The following is an 18,001-nucleotide window of genomic DNA, read 5'->3' as shown; positions in this document are numbered from 1 at the left end:
TCCATTAGTGCAATGGATGGCTGGAAGCATTTGTCTTTGCCTTTGCAATACCACAGAAGCAATGCATGGTCAATGTACAGCAATGACACACCTGTGTGAACAGCCAGGAGACCCCCCCCATGTTATGTTACATAGTTACATAGTTAGTACGGTCGAAAAAAGACATATGTCCATCAAGTTCAACCAGGGAATTAAGGGGTAGGGGTGTGGCGCGATATTGGGGAAGGGATGAGATTTTATATTTCTTCATAAGCATTAATCTTATTTTGTCAATTAGGAACATTCAGCACCCACCCGCTATCAAGGCAGCTGCCTATCATGTCATGCCCTACCTGCACAGGTGTGCTGGCTACTCAAATGATCCAATTAAGGAGGCCATTTAGTCAGCAGCAGCAGAAGTCCTGTGCCTGGACGCTCCAACAGCGGCCAGACACAAGCAGAAGCAGAAGCAGCAGAAGCAGCAGCACCACCACCTTTTGTTTTTTGGCTGCAGCAGCAGCAGCAAGGCCCACAGGGCTGGCTAGCTGGCTAGCCAGCCAGCAAGCAGGTAGCAATGAAAGTAGGAATCTTTCTTTTTAACCCTGTAAGGGGGTGGTGCACTGTACCCGAAGATACTGCCATATCGGGTCAATGCATAGGGCGACGGAAGCAAGCTTCGAAATCGGCCCCCGTTCTCAAAAATCCATTTAATATATGGTCCCCAGATAGGGGACGTATCAGATATTAAACTGATAAGAACAGATACTACACTTGATCTTAGCCAAAAGGCCGAGAAGCGATAACCGTGAAAGGGGCGGGCCCAACAAGGTCCCCTTCATGGGCACTATCACTGCTTGCTGTCAGGGAGGCTGCCAGACAATTTTCCATGCACACTCTGGGCTGGGGGGCAGTCAACCACCAGTACACACAGCAGAACCTAAACCCATACCATTATTGCTAAGCAGCAAGACAGGGGCCCATTGCACTCCCACGGGGCCTTTTTAAATGCAATCCATAACCCGGATTTGCCAGGAACCCTTCTTACTCCTCCTACTTGCATGTGACACTGGGCTTAGGATCTGCATAGGAAACACACACACAAGCACACACCTACCTTTGTTGCCTGCAGATGCCTCCTTGGCTGTCCCCAAACGGTATCAAACCAACACCCACGGGAAGCTGTAAGCATAGAGGACATGCCTGCACCCCATTGGACTTACCTGTGTGGGTTAAATCCGGGTTATTTGACAACCTATGGCGGTGATGGTTCTGCTCAGGCAGAGCAGTGCTGATGCTCCTCATAAAGCTGTCGCTGCTGTGAAGGTTCTAGGTGACATCACAAATCCCTATGGTTACATACACAACAAAGCTGGGTTGTTGTTGTTTACACTCTGCAAGGCCTGTGGAAGTGAGTGACATCATAGCACTGTAGTTCTGAGGGTTCTAGATGGATGCAACAATCTCCTGTTGCTTCTATGAAGGCCATAATAGACGACATCACCAAACAGCTCCATAGTCACATACACAGCAAAGGAGAGATGTTGTTTACACCTAGTGATGTCAGTGGTATTGAGTGACATCACAGCACAGTGCTAAGGCTCCTGGGCCTGGACACAGCAGCGGCTGCAATATCTCAACGGAGAATACGTTTATATATATGTGTGTGTGTGCGCGTATATATATATATATATATATATATATATATATATATATATATATTCTCCGCCGAAATCACTTTTAAACCCATTTCCACCTTTTTTTCCCTTCTCTTCCTCTTACTTTTTTTTCACGTTTTTTTACGTTTTTCTCCTTTTCGCCTCTTTTCTGGGCGTATTATTCTTCTTTTTCTTCTTTTTTTTCGTCTAATGCATACCCCATCAGTGCAGCAATGCTTATTCAATACCGCCAGCAGATGGAGACACTGGGGGATAATTTTCTAAGGATTTATACTGATTTTTCCTGTCTGAATTTGTCGCACAGAAAGTTGCAGGCCAAATATGTGTGACATTTCTGCGACTTTAGCTTCTAGAGCATTTTTACAACATTATACATAGGTGCTGAATACATAAAAAGCGACTGTTCAGCGACAGACAAGTCGCATCGGCTGAAAGTAGGCCAGAATGTCAGTCCATGTTGGAGCAGGTTTAGATACAGTCTAAAGTATAGATCTCAAAGTCTGTGCACAGAATTTAGCAAGGGCCTCGCACCTTCTGATGCATCAGGTAGGTGCACAATAGCATAGCCTAACCCTCTGTACTTTGGTCTATATTGATGCGGGACATAGACAGCCAGCTGATGACCAATCCATTAGTGCAATGGATGGCTGGAAGCATTTGTCTTTGCCTTTGCAATACCACAGAAGCAATGCATGGTCAATGTACAGCAATGACACACCTGTGTGAACAGCCAGGAGACCCCCCCCCCATGTTATGTTACATAGTTACATAGTTAGTACGGTCGAAAAAAGACATATGTCCATCAAGTTCAACCAGGGAATTAAGGGGTAGGGGTGTGGCGCGATATTGGGGAAGGGATGAGATTTTATATTTCTTCATAAGCATTAATCTTATTTTGTCAATTAGGAACATTCAGCACCCACCCGCTATCAAGGCAGCTGCCTATCATGTCATGCCCTACCTGCACAGGTGTGCTGGCTACTCAAATGATCCAATTAAGGAGGCCATTTAGTCAGCAGCAGCAGAAGTCCTGTGCCTGGACGCTCCAACAGCGGCCAGACACAAGCAGAAGCAGCAGCAAGCAGCAGCACACCACCTTTTGTTTTTTGGCTGCAGCAGCAAGGCCCACAGGGCTGGCTAGCTGGCTAGCCAGCAAGCAGGTAGCAATGAAAGTAGGAATCTTTCTTTTTAACCCTGTAAGGGGGTGGTGCACTGTACCCGAAGATACTGCCATATCGGGTCAATGCATAGGGCGACGGAAGCAAGCTTCGAAATCGGCCCCCGTTCTCAAAAATCCATTTAATATATGGTCCCCAGATAGGGGACGTATCAGATATTAAACTGATAAGAACAGATACTACACTTGATCTTAGCCAAAAGGCCGAGAAGCGATAACCGTGAAAGGGGCGGGCCCAACAAGGTCCCCTTCATGGGCACTATCACTGCTTGCTGTCAGGGAGGCTGCCAGACAATTTTCCATGCACACTCTGGGCTGGGGGGCAGTCAACCACCAGTACACACAGCAGAACCTAAACCCATACCATTATTGCTAAGCAGCAAGACAGGGGCCCATTGCACTCCCACGGGGCCTTTTTAAATGCAATCCATAACCCGGATTTGCCAGGAACCCTTCTTACTCCTCCTACTTGCATGTGACACTGGGCTTAGGATCTGCATAGGAAACACACACACAAGCACACACCTACCTTTGTTGCCTGCAGATGCCTCCTTGGCTGTCCCCAAACGGTATCAAACCAACACCCACGGGAAGCTGTAAGCATAGAGGACATGCCTGCACCCCATTGGACTTACCTGTGTGGGTTAAATCCGGGTTATTTGACAACCTATGGCGGTGATGGTTCTGCTCAGGCAGAGCAGTGCTGATGCTCCTCATAAAGCTGTCGCTGCTGTGAAGGTTCTAGGTGACATCACAAATCCCTATGGTTACATACACAACAAAGCTGGGTTGTTGTTGTTTACACTCTGCAAGGCCTGTGGAAGTGAGTGACATCATAGCACTGTAGTTCTGAGGGTTCTAGATGGATGCAACAATCTCCTGTTGCTTCTATGAAGGCCATAATAGACGACATCACCAAACAGCTCCATAGTCACATACACAGCAAAGGAGAGATGTTGTTTACACCTAGTGATGTCAGTGGTATTGAGTGACATCACAGCACAGTGCTAAGGCTCCTGGGCCTGGACACAGCAGCGGCTGCAATATCTCAACGGAGAATACGTTTATATATATGTGTGTGTGTGCGCGTATATATATATATATATATATATATATATATATATATATATATATTTCTCCGCCGAAATCACTTTTAAACCCATTTCCACCTTTTTTTCCCTTCTCTTCCTCTTACTTTTTTTTCACGTTTTTTTACGTTTTTCTCCTTTTCGCCTCTTTTCTGGGCGTATTATTCTTCTTTTTCTTCTTTTTTTTCGTCTAATGCATACCCCATCAGTGCAGCAATGCTTATTCAATACCGCCAGCAGATGGAGACACTGGGGGATAATTTTCTAAGGATTTATACTGATTTTTCCTGTCTGAATTTGTCGCACAGAAAGTTGCAGGCCAAATATGTGTGACATTTCTGCGACTTTAGCTTCTAGAGCATTTTTACAACATTATACATAGGTGCTGAATACATAAAAAGCGACTGTTCAGCGACAGACAAGTCGCATCGGCTGAAAGTAGGCCAGAATGTCAGTCCATGTTGGAGCAGGTTTAGATACAGTCTAAAGTATAGATCTCAAAGTCTGTGCACAGAATTTAGCAAGGGCCTCGCACCTTCTGATGCATCAGGTAGGTGCACAATAGCATAGCCTAACCCTCTGTACTTTGGTCTATATTGATGCGGGACATAGACAGCCAGCTGATGACCAATCCATTAGTGCAATGGATGGCTGGAAGCATTTGTCTTTGCCTTTGCAATACCACAGAAGCAATGCATGGTCAATGTACAGCAATGACACACCTGTGTGAACAGCCAGGAGACCCCCCCCCCCCCATGTTATGTTACATAGTTACATAGTTAGTACGGTCGAAAAAAGACATATGTCCATCAAGTTCAACCAGGGAATTAAGGGGTAGGGGTGTGGCGCGATATTGGGGAAGGGATGAGATTTTATATTTCTTCATAAGCATTAATCTTATTTTGTCAATTAGGAACATTCAGCACCCACCCGCTATCAAGGCAGCTGCCTATCATGTCATGCCCTACCTGCACAGGTGTGCTGGCTACTCAAATGATCCAATTAAGGAGGCCATTTAGTCAGCAGCAGCAGAAGTCCTGTGCCTGGACGCTCCAACAGCGGCCAGACACAAGCAGAAGCAGCAGAAGCAGCAGCAGCAGCACCACCTTTTGTTTTTTGGCTGCAGCAGCAAGGCCCACAGGGCTGGCTAGCTGGCTAGCCAGCAAGCAGGTAGCAATGAAAGTAGGAATCTTTCTTTTTAACCCTGTAAGGGGGTGGTGCACTGTACCCGAAGATACTGCCATATCGGGTCAATGCATAGGGCGACGGAAGCAAGCTTCGAAATCGGCCCCCGTTCTCAAAAATCCATTTAATATATGGTCCCCAGATAGGGGACGTATCAGATATTAAACTGATAAGAACAGATACTACACTTGATCTTAGCCAAAAGGCCGAGAAGCGATAACCGTGAAAGGGGCGGGCCCAACAAGGTCCCCTTCATGGGCACTATCACTGCTTGCTGTCAGGGAGGCTGCCAGACAATTTTCCATGCACACTCTGGGCTGGGGGGCAGTCAACCACCAGTACACACAGCAGAACCTAAACCCATACCATTATTGCTAAGCAGCAAGACAGGGGCCCATTGCACTCCCACGGGGCCTTTTTAAATGCAATCCATAACCCGGATTTGCCAGGAACCCTTCTTACTCCTCCTACTTGCATGTGACACTGGGCTTAGGATCTGCATAGGAAACACACACACAAGCACACACCTACCTTTGTTGCCTGCAGATGCCTCCTTGGCTGTCCCCAAACGGTATCAAACCAACACCCACGGGAAGCTGTAAGCATAGAGGACATGCCTGCACCCCATTGGACTTACCTGTGTGGGTTAAATCCGGGTTATTTGACAACCTATGGCGGTGATGGTTCTGCTCAGGCAGAGCAGTGCTGATGCTCCTCATAAAGCTGTCGCTGCTGTGAAGGTTCTAGGTGACATCACAAATCCCTATGGTTACATACACAACAAAGCTGGGTTGTTGTTGTTTACACTCTGCAAGGCCTGTGGAAGTGAGTGACATCATAGCACTGTAGTTCTGAGGGTTCTAGATGGATGCAACAATCTCCTGTTGCTTCTATGAAGGCCATAATAGACGACATCACCAAACAGCTCCATAGTCACATACACAGCAAAGGAGAGATGTTGTTTACACCTAGTGATGTCAGTGGTATTGAGTGACATCACAGCACAGTGCTAAGGCTCCTGGGCCTGGACACAGCAGCGGCTGCAATATCTCAACGGAGAATACGTTTATATATATGTGTGTGTGTGCGCGTATATATATATATATATATATATATATATATATATATATATATATTTCTCCGCCGAAATCACTTTTAAACCCATTTCCACCTTTTTTTCCCTTCTCTTCCTCTTACTTTTTTTTCACGTTTTTTTACGTTTTTCTCCTTTTCGCCTCTTTTCTGGGCGTATTATTCTTCTTTTTCTTCTTTTTTTTCGTCTAATGCATACCCCATCAGTGCAGCAATGCTTATTCAATACCGCCAGCAGATGGAGACACTGGGGGATAATTTTCTAAGGATTTATACTGATTTTTCCTGTCTGAATTTGTCGCACAGAAAGTTGCAGGCCAAATATGTGTGACATTTCTGCGACTTTAGCTTCTAGAGCATTTTTACAACATTATACATAGGTGCTGAATACATAAAAAGCGACTGTTCAGCGACAGACAAGTCGCATCGGCTGAAAGTAGGCCAGAATGTCAGTCCATGTTGGAGCAGGTTTAGATACAGTCTAAAGTATAGATCTCAAAGTCTGTGCACAGAATTTAGCAAGGGCCTCGCACCTTCTGATGCATCAGGTAGGTGCACAATAGCATAGCCTAACCCTCTGTACTTTGGTCTATATTGATGCGGGACATAGACAGCCAGCTGATGACCAATCCATTAGTGCAATGGATGGCTGGAAGCATTTGTCTTTGCCTTTGCAATACCACAGAAGCAATGCATGGTCAATGTACAGCAATGACACACCTGTGTGAACAGCCAGGAGACCCCCCCCCCCCCCCCATGTTATGTTACATAGTTACATAGTTAGTACGGTCGAAAAAAGACATATGTCCATCAAGTTCAACCAGGGAATTAAGGGGTAGGGGTGTGGCGCGATATTGGGGAAGGGATGAGATTTTATATTTCTTCATAAGCATTAATCTTATTTTGTCAATTAGGAACATTCAGCACCCACCCGCTATCAAGGCAGCTGCCTATCATGTCATGCCCTACCTGCACAGGTGTGCTGGCTACTCAAATGATCCAATTAAGGAGGCCATTTAGTCAGCAGCAGCAGAAGTCCTGTGCCTGGACGCTCCAACAGCGGCCAGACACAAGCAGAAGCAGCAGAAGCAGCACCACCTTTTGTTTTTTGGCTGCAGCAGCAAGGCCCACAGGGCTGGCTAGCTGGCTAGCCAGCAAGCAGGTAGCAATGAAAGTAGGAATCTTTCTTTTTAACCCTGTAAGGGGGTGGTGCACTGTACCCGAAGATACTGCCATATCGGGTCAATGCATAGGGCGACGGAAGCAAGCTTCGAAATCGGCCCCCGTTCTCAAAAATCCATTTAATATATGGTCCCCAGATAGGGGACGTATCAGATATTAAACTGATAAGAACAGATACTACACTTGATCTTAGCCAAAAGGCCGAGAAGCGATAACCGTGAAAGGGGCGGGCCCAACAAGGTCCCCTTCATGGGCACTATCACTGCTTGCTGTCAGGGAGGCTGCCAGACAATTTTCCATGCACACTCTGGGCTGGGGGGCAGTCAACCACCAGTACACACAGCAGAACCTAAACCCATACCATTATTGCTAAGCAGCAAGACAGGGGCCCATTGCACTCCCACGGGGCCTTTTTAAATGCAATCCATAACCCGGATTTGCCAGGAACCCTTCTTACTCCTCCTACTTGCATGTGACACTGGGCTTAGGATCTGCATAGGAAACACACACACAAGCACACACCTACCTTTGTTGCCTGCAGATGCCTCCTTGGCTGTCCCCAAACGGTATCAAACCAACACCCACGGGAAGCTGTAAGCATAGAGGACATGCCTGCACCCCATTGGACTTACCTGTGTGGGTTAAATCCGGGTTATTTGACAACCTATGGCGGTGATGGTTCTGCTCAGGCAGAGCAGTGCTGATGCTCCTCATAAAGCTGTCGCTGCTGTGAAGGTTCTAGGTGACATCACAAATCCCTATGGTTACATACACAACAAAGCTGGGTTGTTGTTGTTTACACTCTGCAAGGCCTGTGGAAGTGAGTGACATCATAGCACTGTAGTTCTGAGGGTTCTAGATGGATGCAACAATCTCCTGTTGCTTCTATGAAGGCCATAATAGACGACATCACCAAACAGCTCCATAGTCACATACACAGCAAAGGAGAGATGTTGTTTACACCTAGTGATGTCAGTGGTATTGAGTGACATCACAGCACAGTGCTAAGGCTCCTGGGCCTGGACACAGCAGCGGCTGCAATATCTCAACGGAGAATACGTTTATATATATGTGTGTGTGTGCGCGTATATATATATATATATATATATATATATATATATATATATATATATTCTCCGCCGAAATCACTTTTAAACCCATTTCCACCTTTTTTTCCCTTCTCTTCCTCTTTCTTTTTTTTCACGTTTTTTTACGTTTTTCTCCTTTTCGCCTCTTTTCTGGGCGTATTATTCTTCTTTTTCTTCTTTTTTTTCGTCTAATGCATACCCCATCAGTGCAGCAATGCTTATTCAATACCGCCAGCAGATGGAGACACTGGGGGATAATTTTCTAAGGATTTATACTGATTTTTCCTGTCTGAATTTGTCGCACAGAAAGTTGCAGGCCAAATATGTGTGACATTTCTGCGACTTTAGCTTCTAGAGCATTTTTACAACATTATACATAGGTGCTGAATACATAAAAAGCGACTGTTCAGCGACAGACAAGTCGCATCGGCTGAAAGTAGGCCAGAATGTCAGTCCATGTTGGAGCAGGTTTAGATACAGTCTAAAGTATAGATCTCAAAGTCTGTGCACAGAATTTAGCAAGGGCCTCGCACCTTCTGATGCATCAGGTAGGTGCACAATAGCATAGCCTAACCCTCTGTACTTTGGTCTATATTGATGCGGGACATAGACAGCCAGCTGATGACCAATCCATTAGTGCAATGGATGGCTGGAAGCATTTGTCTTTGCCTTTGCAATACCACAGAAGCAATGCATGGTCAATGTACAGCAATGACACACCTGTGTGAACAGCCAGGAGACCCCCCCCCCCCCCCCATGTTATGTTACATAGTTACATAGTTAGTACGGTCGAAAAAAGACATATGTCCATCAAGTTCAACCAGGGAATTAAGGGGTAGGGGTGTGGCGCGATATTGGGGAAGGGATGAGATTTTATATTTCTTCATAAGCATTAATCTTATTTTGTCAATTAGGAACATTCAGCACCCACCCGCTATCAAGGCAGCTGCCTATCATGTCATGCCCTACCTGCACAGGTGTGCTGGCTACTCAAATGATCCAATTAAGGAGGCCATTTAGTCAGCAGCAGCAGAAGTCCTGTGCCTGGACGCTCCAACAGCGGCCAGACACAAGCAGAAGCAGCAGAAGCAGCAGCAGCAGCACCACCTTTTGTTTTTTGGCTGCAGCAGCAAGGCCCACAGGGCTGGCTAGCTGGCTAGCCAGCAAGCAGGTAGCAATGAAAGTAGGAATCTTTCTTTTTAACCCTGTAAGGGGGTGGTGCACTGTACCCGAAGATACTGCCATATCGGGTCAATGCATAGGGCGACGGAAGCAAGCTTCGAAATCGGCCCCCGTTCTCAAAAATCCATTTAATATATGGTCCCCAGATAGGGGACGTATCAGATATTAAACTGATAAGAACAGATACTACACTTGATCTTAGCCAAAAGGCCGAGAAGCGATAACCGTGAAAGGGGCGGGCCCAACAAGGTCCCCTTCATGGGCACTATCACTGCTTGCTGTCAGGGAGGCTGCCAGACAATTTTCCATGCACACTCTGGGCTGGGGGGCAGTCAACCACCAGTACACACAGCAGAACCTAAACCCATACCATTATTGCTAAGCAGCAAGACAGGGGCCCATTGCACTCCCACGGGGCCTTTTTAAATGCAATCCATAACCCGGATTTGCCAGGAACCCTTCTTACTCCTCCTACTTGCATGTGACACTGGGCTTAGGATCTGCATAGGAAACACACACACAAGCACACACCTACCTTTGTTGCCTGCAGATGCCTCCTTGGCTGTCCCCAAACGGTATCAAACCAACACCCACGGGAAGCTGTAAGCATAGAGGACATGCCTGCACCCCATTGGACTTACCTGTGTGGGTTAAATCCGGGTTATTTGACAACCTATGGCGGTGATGGTTCTGCTCAGGCAGAGCAGTGCTGATGCTCCTCATAAAGCTGTCGCTGCTGTGAAGGTTCTAGGTGACATCACAAATCCCTATGGTTACATACACAACAAAGCTGGGTTGTTGTTGTTTACACTCTGCAAGGCCTGTGGAAGTGAGTGACATCATAGCACTGTAGTTCTGAGGGTTCTAGATGGATGCAACAATCTCCTGTTGCTTCTATGAAGGCCATAATAGACGACATCACCAAACAGCTCCATAGTCACATACACAGCAAAGGAGAGATGTTGTTTACACCTAGTGATGTCAGTGGTATTGAGTGACATCACAGCACAGTGCTAAGGCTCCTGGGCCTGGACACAGCAGCGGCTGCAATATCTCAACGGAGAATACGTTTATATATATGTGTGTGTGTGCGCGTATATATATATATATATATATATATATATATATATATATATATATATTTCTCCGCCGAAATCACTTTTAAACCCATTTCCACCTTTTTTTCCCTTCTCTTCCTCTTACTTTTTTTTCACGTTTTTTTACGTTTTTCTCCTTTTCGCCTCTTTTCTGGGCGTATTATTCTTCTTTTTCTTCTTTTTTTTCGTCTAATGCATACCCCATCAGTGCAGCAATGCTTATTCAATACCGCCAGCAGATGGAGACACTGGGGGATAATTTTCTAAGGATTTATACTGATTTTTCCTGTCTGAATTTGTCGCACAGAAAGTTGCAGGCCAAATATGTGTGACATTTCTGCGACTTTAGCTTCTAGAGCATTTTTACAACATTATACATAGGTGCTGAATACATAAAAAGCGACTGTTCAGCGACAGACAAGTCGCATCGGCTGAAAGTAGGCCAGAATGTCAGTCCATGTTGGAGCAGGTTTAGATACAGTCTAAAGTATAGATCTCAAAGTCTGTGCACAGAATTTAGCAAGGGCCTCGCACCTTCTGATGCATCAGGTAGGTGCACAATAGCATAGCCTAACCCTCTGTACTTTGGTCTATATTGATGCGGGACATAGACAGCCAGCTGATGACCAATCCATTAGTGCAATGGATGGCTGGAAGCATTTGTCTTTGCCTTTGCAATACCACAGAAGCAATGCATGGTCAATGTACAGCAATGTCACACCTGTGTGAACAGCCAGGAGACCCCCCCCCATGTTATGTTACATAGTTACATAGTTAGTACGGTCGAAAAAAGACATATGTCCATCAAGTTCAACCAGGGAATTAAGGGGTAGGGGTGTGGCGCGATATTGGGGAAGGGATGAGATTTTATATTTCTTCATAAGCATTAATCTTATTTTGTCAATTAGGAACATTCAGCACCCACCCGCTATCAAGGCAGCTGCCTATCATGTCATGCCCTACCTGCACAGGTGTGCTGGCTACTCAAATGATCCAATTAAGGAGGCCATTTAGTCAGCAGCAGCAGAAGTCCTGTGCCTGGACGCTCCAACAGCGGCCAGACACAAGCAGAAGCAGCAGAAGCAGCAGCAGCAGCACCACCTTTTGTTTTTTGGCTGCAGCAGCAAGGCCCACAGGGCTGGCTAGCTGGCTAGCCAGCAAGCAGGTAGCAATGAAAGTAGGAATCTTTCTTTTTAACCCTGTAAGGGGGTGGTGCACTGTACCCGAAGATACTGCCATATCGGGTCAATGCATAGGGCGACGGAAGCAAGCTTCGAAATCGGCCCCCGTTCTCAAAAATCCATTTAATATATGGTCCCCAGATAGGGGACGTATCAGATATTAAACTGATAAGAACAGATACTACACTTGATCTTAGCCAAAAGGCCGAGAAGCGATAACCGTGAAAGGGGCGGGCCCAACAAGGTCCCCTTCATGGGCACTATCACTGCTTGCTGTCAGGGAGGCTGCCAGACAATTTTCCATGCACACTCTGGGCTGGGGGGCAGTCAACCACCAGTACACACAGCAGAACCTAAACCCATACCATTATTGCTAAGCAGCAAGACAGGGGCCCATTGCACTCCCACGGGGCCTTTTTAAATGCAATCCATAACCCGGATTTGCCAGGAACCCTTCTTACTCCTCCTACTTGCATGTGACACTGGGCTTAGGATCTGCATAGGAAACACACACACAAGCACACACCTACCTTTGTTGCCTGCAGATGCCTCCTTGGCTGTCCCCAAACGGTATCAAACCAACACCCACGGGAAGCTGTAAGCATAGAGGACATGCCTGCACCCCATTGGACTTACCTGTGTGGGTTAAATCCGGGTTATTTGACAACCTATGGCGGTGATGGTTCTGCTCAGGCAGAGCAGTGCTGATGCTCCTCATAAAGCTGTCGCTGCTGTGAAGGTTCTAGGTGACATCACAAATCCCTATGGTTACATACACAACAAAGCTGGGTTGTTGTTGTTTACACTCTGCAAGGCCTGTGGAAGTGAGTGACATCATAGCACTGTAGTTCTGAGGGTTCTAGATGGATGCAACAATCTCCTGTTGCTTCTATGAAGGCCATAATAGACGACATCACCAAACAGCTCCATAGTCACATACACAGCAAAGGAGAGATGTTGTTTACACCTAGTGATGTCAGTGGTATTGAGTGACATCACAGCACAGTGCTAAGGCTCCTGGGCCTGGACACAGCAGCGGCTGCAATATCTCAACGGAGAATACGTTTATATATATGTGTGTGTGTGCGCGTATATATATATATATATATATATATATATATATATATATATTCTCCGCCGAAATCACTTTTAAACCCATTTCCACCTTTTTTTCCCTTCTCTTCCTCTTACTTTTTTTTCACGTTCTTTTACGTTTTTCTCCTTTTCGCCTCTTTTCTGGGCGTATTATTCTTCTTTTTCTTCTTTTTTTTCGTCTAATGCATACCCCATCAGTGCAGCAATGCTTATTCAATACCGCCAGCAGATGGAGACACTGGGGGATAATTTTCTAAGGATTTATACTGATTTTTCCTGTCTGAATTTGTCGCACAGAAAGTTGCAGGCCAAATATGTGTGACATTTCTGCGACTTTAGCTTCTAGAGCATTTTTACAACATTATACATAGGTGCTGAATACATAAAAAGCGACTGTTCAGCGACAGACAAGTCGCATCGGCTGAAAGTAGGCCAGAATGTCAGTCCATGTTGGAGCAGGTTTAGATACAGTCTAAAGTATAGATCTCAAAGTCTGTGCACAGAATTTAGCAAGGGCCTCGCACCTTCTGATGCATCAGGTAGGTGCACAATAGCATAGCCTAACCCTCTGTACTTTGGTCTATATTGATGCGGGACATAGACAGCCAGCTGATGACCAATCCATTAGTGCAATGGATGGCTGGAAGCATTTGTCTTTGCCTTTGCAATACCACAGAAGCAATGCATGGTCAATGTACAGCAATGACACACCTGTGTGAACAGCCAGGAGACCCCCCCCCCCCCCCCCATGTTATGTTACATAGTTACATAGTTAGTACGGTCGAAAAAAGACATATGTCCATCAAGTTCAACCAGGGAATTAAGGGGTAGGGGTGTGGCGCGATATTGGGGAAGGGATGAGATTTTATATTTCTTCATAAGCATTAATCTTATTTTGTCAATTAGGAACATTCAGCACCCACCCGCTATCAAGGCAGCTGCCTATCATGTCATGCCCTACCTGCACAGGTGTGCTGGCTACTCAAATGATCCAATTAAGGAGGCCATTTAGTCAGCAGCAGCAGAAGTCCTGTGCCTGGACGCTCCAACAGCGGCCAGACACAAGCAGAAGCAGCAGAAGCAGCAGCAGCAGCACCACCTTTTGTTTTTTGGCTGCAGCAGCAAGGCCCACAGGGCTGGCTAGCTGGCTAGCCAGCAAGCAGGTAGCAATGAAAGTAGGAATCTTTCTTTTTAACCCTGTAAGGGGGTGGTGCACTGTACCCGAAGATACTGCCATATCGGGTCAATGCATAGGGCGACGGAAGCAAGCTTCGAAATCGGCCCCCGTTCTCAAAAATCCATTTAATATATGGTCCCCAGATAGGGGACGTATCAGATATTAAACTGATAAGAACAGATACTACACTTGATCTTAGCCAAAAGGCCGAGAAGCGATAACCGTGAAAGGGGCGGGCCCAACAAGGTCCCCTTCATGGGCACTATCACTGCTTGCTGTCAGGGAGGCTGCCAGACAATTTTCCATGCACACTCTGGGCTGGGGGGCAGTCAACCACCAGTACACACAGCAGAACCTAAACCCATACCATTATTGCTAAGCAGCAAGACAGGGGCCCATTGCACTCCCACGGGGCCTTTTTAAATGCAATCCATAACCCGGATTTGCCAGGAACCCTTCTTACTCCTCCTACTTGCATGTGACACTGGGCTTAGGATCTGCATAGGAAACACACACACAAGCACACACCTACCTTTGTTGCCTGCAGATGCCTCCTTGGCTGTCCCCAAACGGTATCAAACCAACACCCACGGGAAGCTGTAAGCATAGAGGACATGCCTGCACCCCATTGGACTTACCTGTGTGGGTTAAATCCGGGTTATTTGACAACCTATGGCGGTGATGGTTCTGCTCAGGCAGAGCAGTGCTGATGCTCCTCATAAAGCTGTCGCTGCTGTGAAGGTTCTAGGTGACATCACAAATCCCTATGGTTACATACACAACAAAGCTGGGTTGTTGTTGTTTACACTCTGCAAGGCCTGTGGAAGTGAGTGACATCATAGCACTGTAGTTCTGAGGGTTCTAGATGGATGCAACAATCTCCTGTTGCTTCTATGAAGGCCATAATAGACGACATCACCAAACAGCTCCATAGTCACATACACAGCAAAGGAGAGATGTTGTTTACACCTAGTGATGTCAGTGGTATTGAGTGACATCACAGCACAGTGCTAAGGCTCCTGGGCCTGGACACAGCAGCGGCTGCAATATCTCAACGGAGAATACGTTTATATATATGTGTGTGTGTGCGCGTATATATATATATATATATATATATATATATATATTTCTCCGCCGAAATCACTTTTAAACCCATTTCCACCTTTTTTTCCCTTCTCTTCCTCTTACTTTTTTTTCACGTTTTTTTACGTTTTTCTCCTTTTCGCCTCTTTTCTGGGCGTATTATTCTTCTTTTTCTTCTTTTTTTTCGTCTAATGCATACCCCATCAGTGCAGCAATGCTTATTCAATACCGCCAGCAGATGGAGACACTGGGGGATAATTTTCTAAGGATTTATACTGATTTTTCCTGTCTGAATTTGTCGCACAGAAAGTTGCAGGCCAAATATGTGTGACATTTCTGCGACTTTAGCTTCTAGAGCATTTTTACAACATTATACATAGGTGCTGAATACATAAAAAGCGACTGTTCAGCGACAGACAAGTCGCATCGGCTGAAAGTAGGCCAGAATGTCAGTCCATGTTGGAGCAGGTTTAGATACAGTCTAAAGTATAGATCTCAAAGTCTGTGCACAGAATTTAGCAAGGGCCTCGCACCTTCTGATGCATCAGGTAGGTGCACAATAGCATAGCCTAACCCTCTGTACTTTGGTCTATATTGATGCGGGACATAGACAGCCAGCTGATGACCAATCCATTAGTGCAATGGATGGCTGGAAGCATTTGTCTTTGCCTTTGCAATACCACAGAAGCAATGCATGGTCAATGTACAGCAATGACACACCTGTGTGAACAGCCAGGAGACCCCCCCCCCCCCCCCCCATGTTATGTTACATAGTTACATAGTTAGTACGGTCGAAAAAAGACATATGTCCATCAAGTTCAACCAGGGAATTAAGGGGTAGGGGTGTGGCGCGATATTGGGGAAGGGATGAGATTTTATATTTCTTCATAAGCATTAATCTTATTTTGTCAATTAGGAACATTCAGCACCCACCCGCTATCAAGGCAGCTGCCTATCATGTCATGCCCTACCTGCACAGGTGTGCTGGCTACTCAAATGATCCAATTAAGGAGGCCATTTAGTCAGCAGCAGCAGAAGTCCTGTGCCTGGACGCTCCAACAGCGGCCAGACACAAGCAGAAGCAGCAGAAGCAGCAGCAGCAGCACCACCTTTTGTTTTTTGGCTGCAGCAGCAAGGCCCACAGGGCTGGCTAGCTGGCTAGCCAGCAAGCAGGTAGCAATGAAAGTAGGAATCTTTCTTTTTAACCCTGTAAGGGGGTGGTGCACTGTACCCGAAGATACTGCCATATCGGGTCAATGCATAGGGCGACGGAAGCAAGCTTCGAAATCGGCCCCCGTTCTCAAAAATCCATTTAATATATGGTCCCCAGATAGGGGACGTATCAGATATTAAACTGATAAGAACAGATACTACACTTGATCTTAGCCAAAAGGCCGAGAAGCGATAACCGTGAAAGGGGCGGGCCCAACAAGGTCCCCTTCATGGGCACTATCACTGCTTGCTGTCAGGGAGGCTGCCAGACAATTTTCCATGCACACTCTGGGCTGGGGGGCAGTCAACCACCAGTACACACAGCAGAACCTAAACCCATACCATTATTGCTAAGCAGCAAGACAGGGGCCCATTGCACTCCCACGGGGCCTTTTTAAATGCAATCCATAACCCGGATTTGCCAGGAACCCTTCTTACTCCTCCTACTTGCATGTGACACTGGGCTTAGGATCTGCATAGGAAACACACACACAAGCACACACCTACCTTTGTTGCCTGCAGATGCCTCCTTGGCTGTCCCCAAACGGTATCAAACCAACACCCACGGGAAGCTGTAAGCATAGAGGACATGCCTGCACCCCATTGGACTTACCTGTGTGGGTTAAATCCGGGTTATTTGACAACCTATGGCGGTGATGGTTCTGCTCAGGCAGAGCAGTGCTGATGCTCCTCATAAAGCTGTCGCTGCTGTGAAGGTTCTAGGTGACATCACAAATCCCTATGGTTACATACACAACAAAGCTGGGTTGTTGTTGTTTACACTCTGCAAGGCCTGTGGAAGTGAGTGACATCATAGCACTGTAGTTCTGAGGGTTCTAGATGGATGCAACAATCTCCTGTTGCTTCTATGAAGGCCATAATAGACGACATCACCAAACAGCTCCATAGTCACATACACAGCAAAGGAGAGATGTTGTTTACACCTAGTGATGTCAGTGGTATTGAGTGACATCACAGCACAGTGCTAAGGCTCCTGGGCCTGGACACAGCAGCGGCTGCAATATCTCAACGGAGAATACGTTTATATATATGTGTGTGTGTGCGCGTATATATATATATATATATATATATATATATATATATTTCTCCGCCGAAATCACTTTTAAACCCATTTCCACCTTTTTTTCCCTTCTCTTCCTCTTACTTTTTTTTCACGTTTTTTTACGTTTTTCTCCTTTTCGCCTCTTTTCTGGGCGTATTATTCTTCTTTTTCTTCTTTTTTTTCGTCTAATGCATACCCCATCAGTGCAGCAATGCTTATTCAATACCGCCAGCAGATGGAGACACTGGGGGATAATTTTCTAAGGATTTATACTGATTTTTCCTGTCTGAATTTGTCGCACAGAAAGTTGCAGGCCAAATATGTGTGACATTTCTGCGACTTTAGCTTCTAGAGCATTTTTACAACATTATACATAGGTGCTGAATACATAAAAAGCGACTGTTCAGCGACAGACAAGTCGCATCGGCTGAAAGTAGGCCAGAA

The 18,001-nt window shown here is 46.0% G+C and overlaps 8 non-coding genes across 8 annotated transcripts; all 8 read right to left on the bottom strand.

The window, feature by feature from the left end:
* Nucleotides 1-589: 589 nt before the first annotated feature.
* LOC130323532 (U2 spliceosomal RNA) lies at nucleotides 590-780 on the bottom strand. The gene has a single exon (XR_008868800.1). It is a non-coding gene; the product is annotated as a U2 spliceosomal RNA (small nuclear RNA).
* A 2,077-nt stretch (nucleotides 781-2,857) lies between these two features.
* On the bottom strand, nucleotides 2,858-3,048 carry LOC130323531 (U2 spliceosomal RNA). Its single transcript, XR_008868799.1, has one exon. It is a non-coding gene; the product is annotated as a U2 spliceosomal RNA (small nuclear RNA).
* Nucleotides 3,049-5,132: 2,084 nt separating this feature from the next.
* Nucleotides 5,133-5,323, bottom strand: LOC130323530 (U2 spliceosomal RNA). The gene has a single exon (XR_008868798.1). It is a non-coding gene; the product is annotated as a U2 spliceosomal RNA (small nuclear RNA).
* A 2,078-nt stretch (nucleotides 5,324-7,401) lies between these two features.
* Nucleotides 7,402-7,592, bottom strand: LOC130323546 (U2 spliceosomal RNA). Its single transcript, XR_008868813.1, has one exon. It is a non-coding gene; the product is annotated as a U2 spliceosomal RNA (small nuclear RNA).
* A 2,088-nt stretch (nucleotides 7,593-9,680) lies between these two features.
* On the bottom strand, nucleotides 9,681-9,871 carry LOC130323545 (U2 spliceosomal RNA). The gene has a single exon (XR_008868812.1). It is a non-coding gene; the product is annotated as a U2 spliceosomal RNA (small nuclear RNA).
* A 2,082-nt stretch (nucleotides 9,872-11,953) lies between these two features.
* On the bottom strand, nucleotides 11,954-12,144 carry LOC130323544 (U2 spliceosomal RNA). The gene has a single exon (XR_008868811.1). It is a non-coding gene; the product is annotated as a U2 spliceosomal RNA (small nuclear RNA).
* A 2,083-nt stretch (nucleotides 12,145-14,227) lies between these two features.
* LOC130323541 (U2 spliceosomal RNA) lies at nucleotides 14,228-14,418 on the bottom strand. Its single transcript, XR_008868808.1, has one exon. It is a non-coding gene; the product is annotated as a U2 spliceosomal RNA (small nuclear RNA).
* Nucleotides 14,419-16,497: 2,079 nt separating this feature from the next.
* On the bottom strand, nucleotides 16,498-16,688 carry LOC130323529 (U2 spliceosomal RNA). The gene has a single exon (XR_008868797.1). It is a non-coding gene; the product is annotated as a U2 spliceosomal RNA (small nuclear RNA).
* Nucleotides 16,689-18,001: the final 1,313 nt, after the last annotated feature.

Source organism: Hyla sarda, unplaced genomic scaffold, assembly GCF_029499605.1.
Source record: "Hyla sarda isolate aHylSar1 unplaced genomic scaffold, aHylSar1.hap1 scaffold_2501, whole genome shotgun sequence".
NCBI classification, from domain to species: Eukaryota; Metazoa; Chordata; class Amphibia; order Anura; family Hylidae; genus Hyla; species Hyla sarda.
This window is presented reverse-complemented; position numbering and strand designations above follow the sequence as displayed.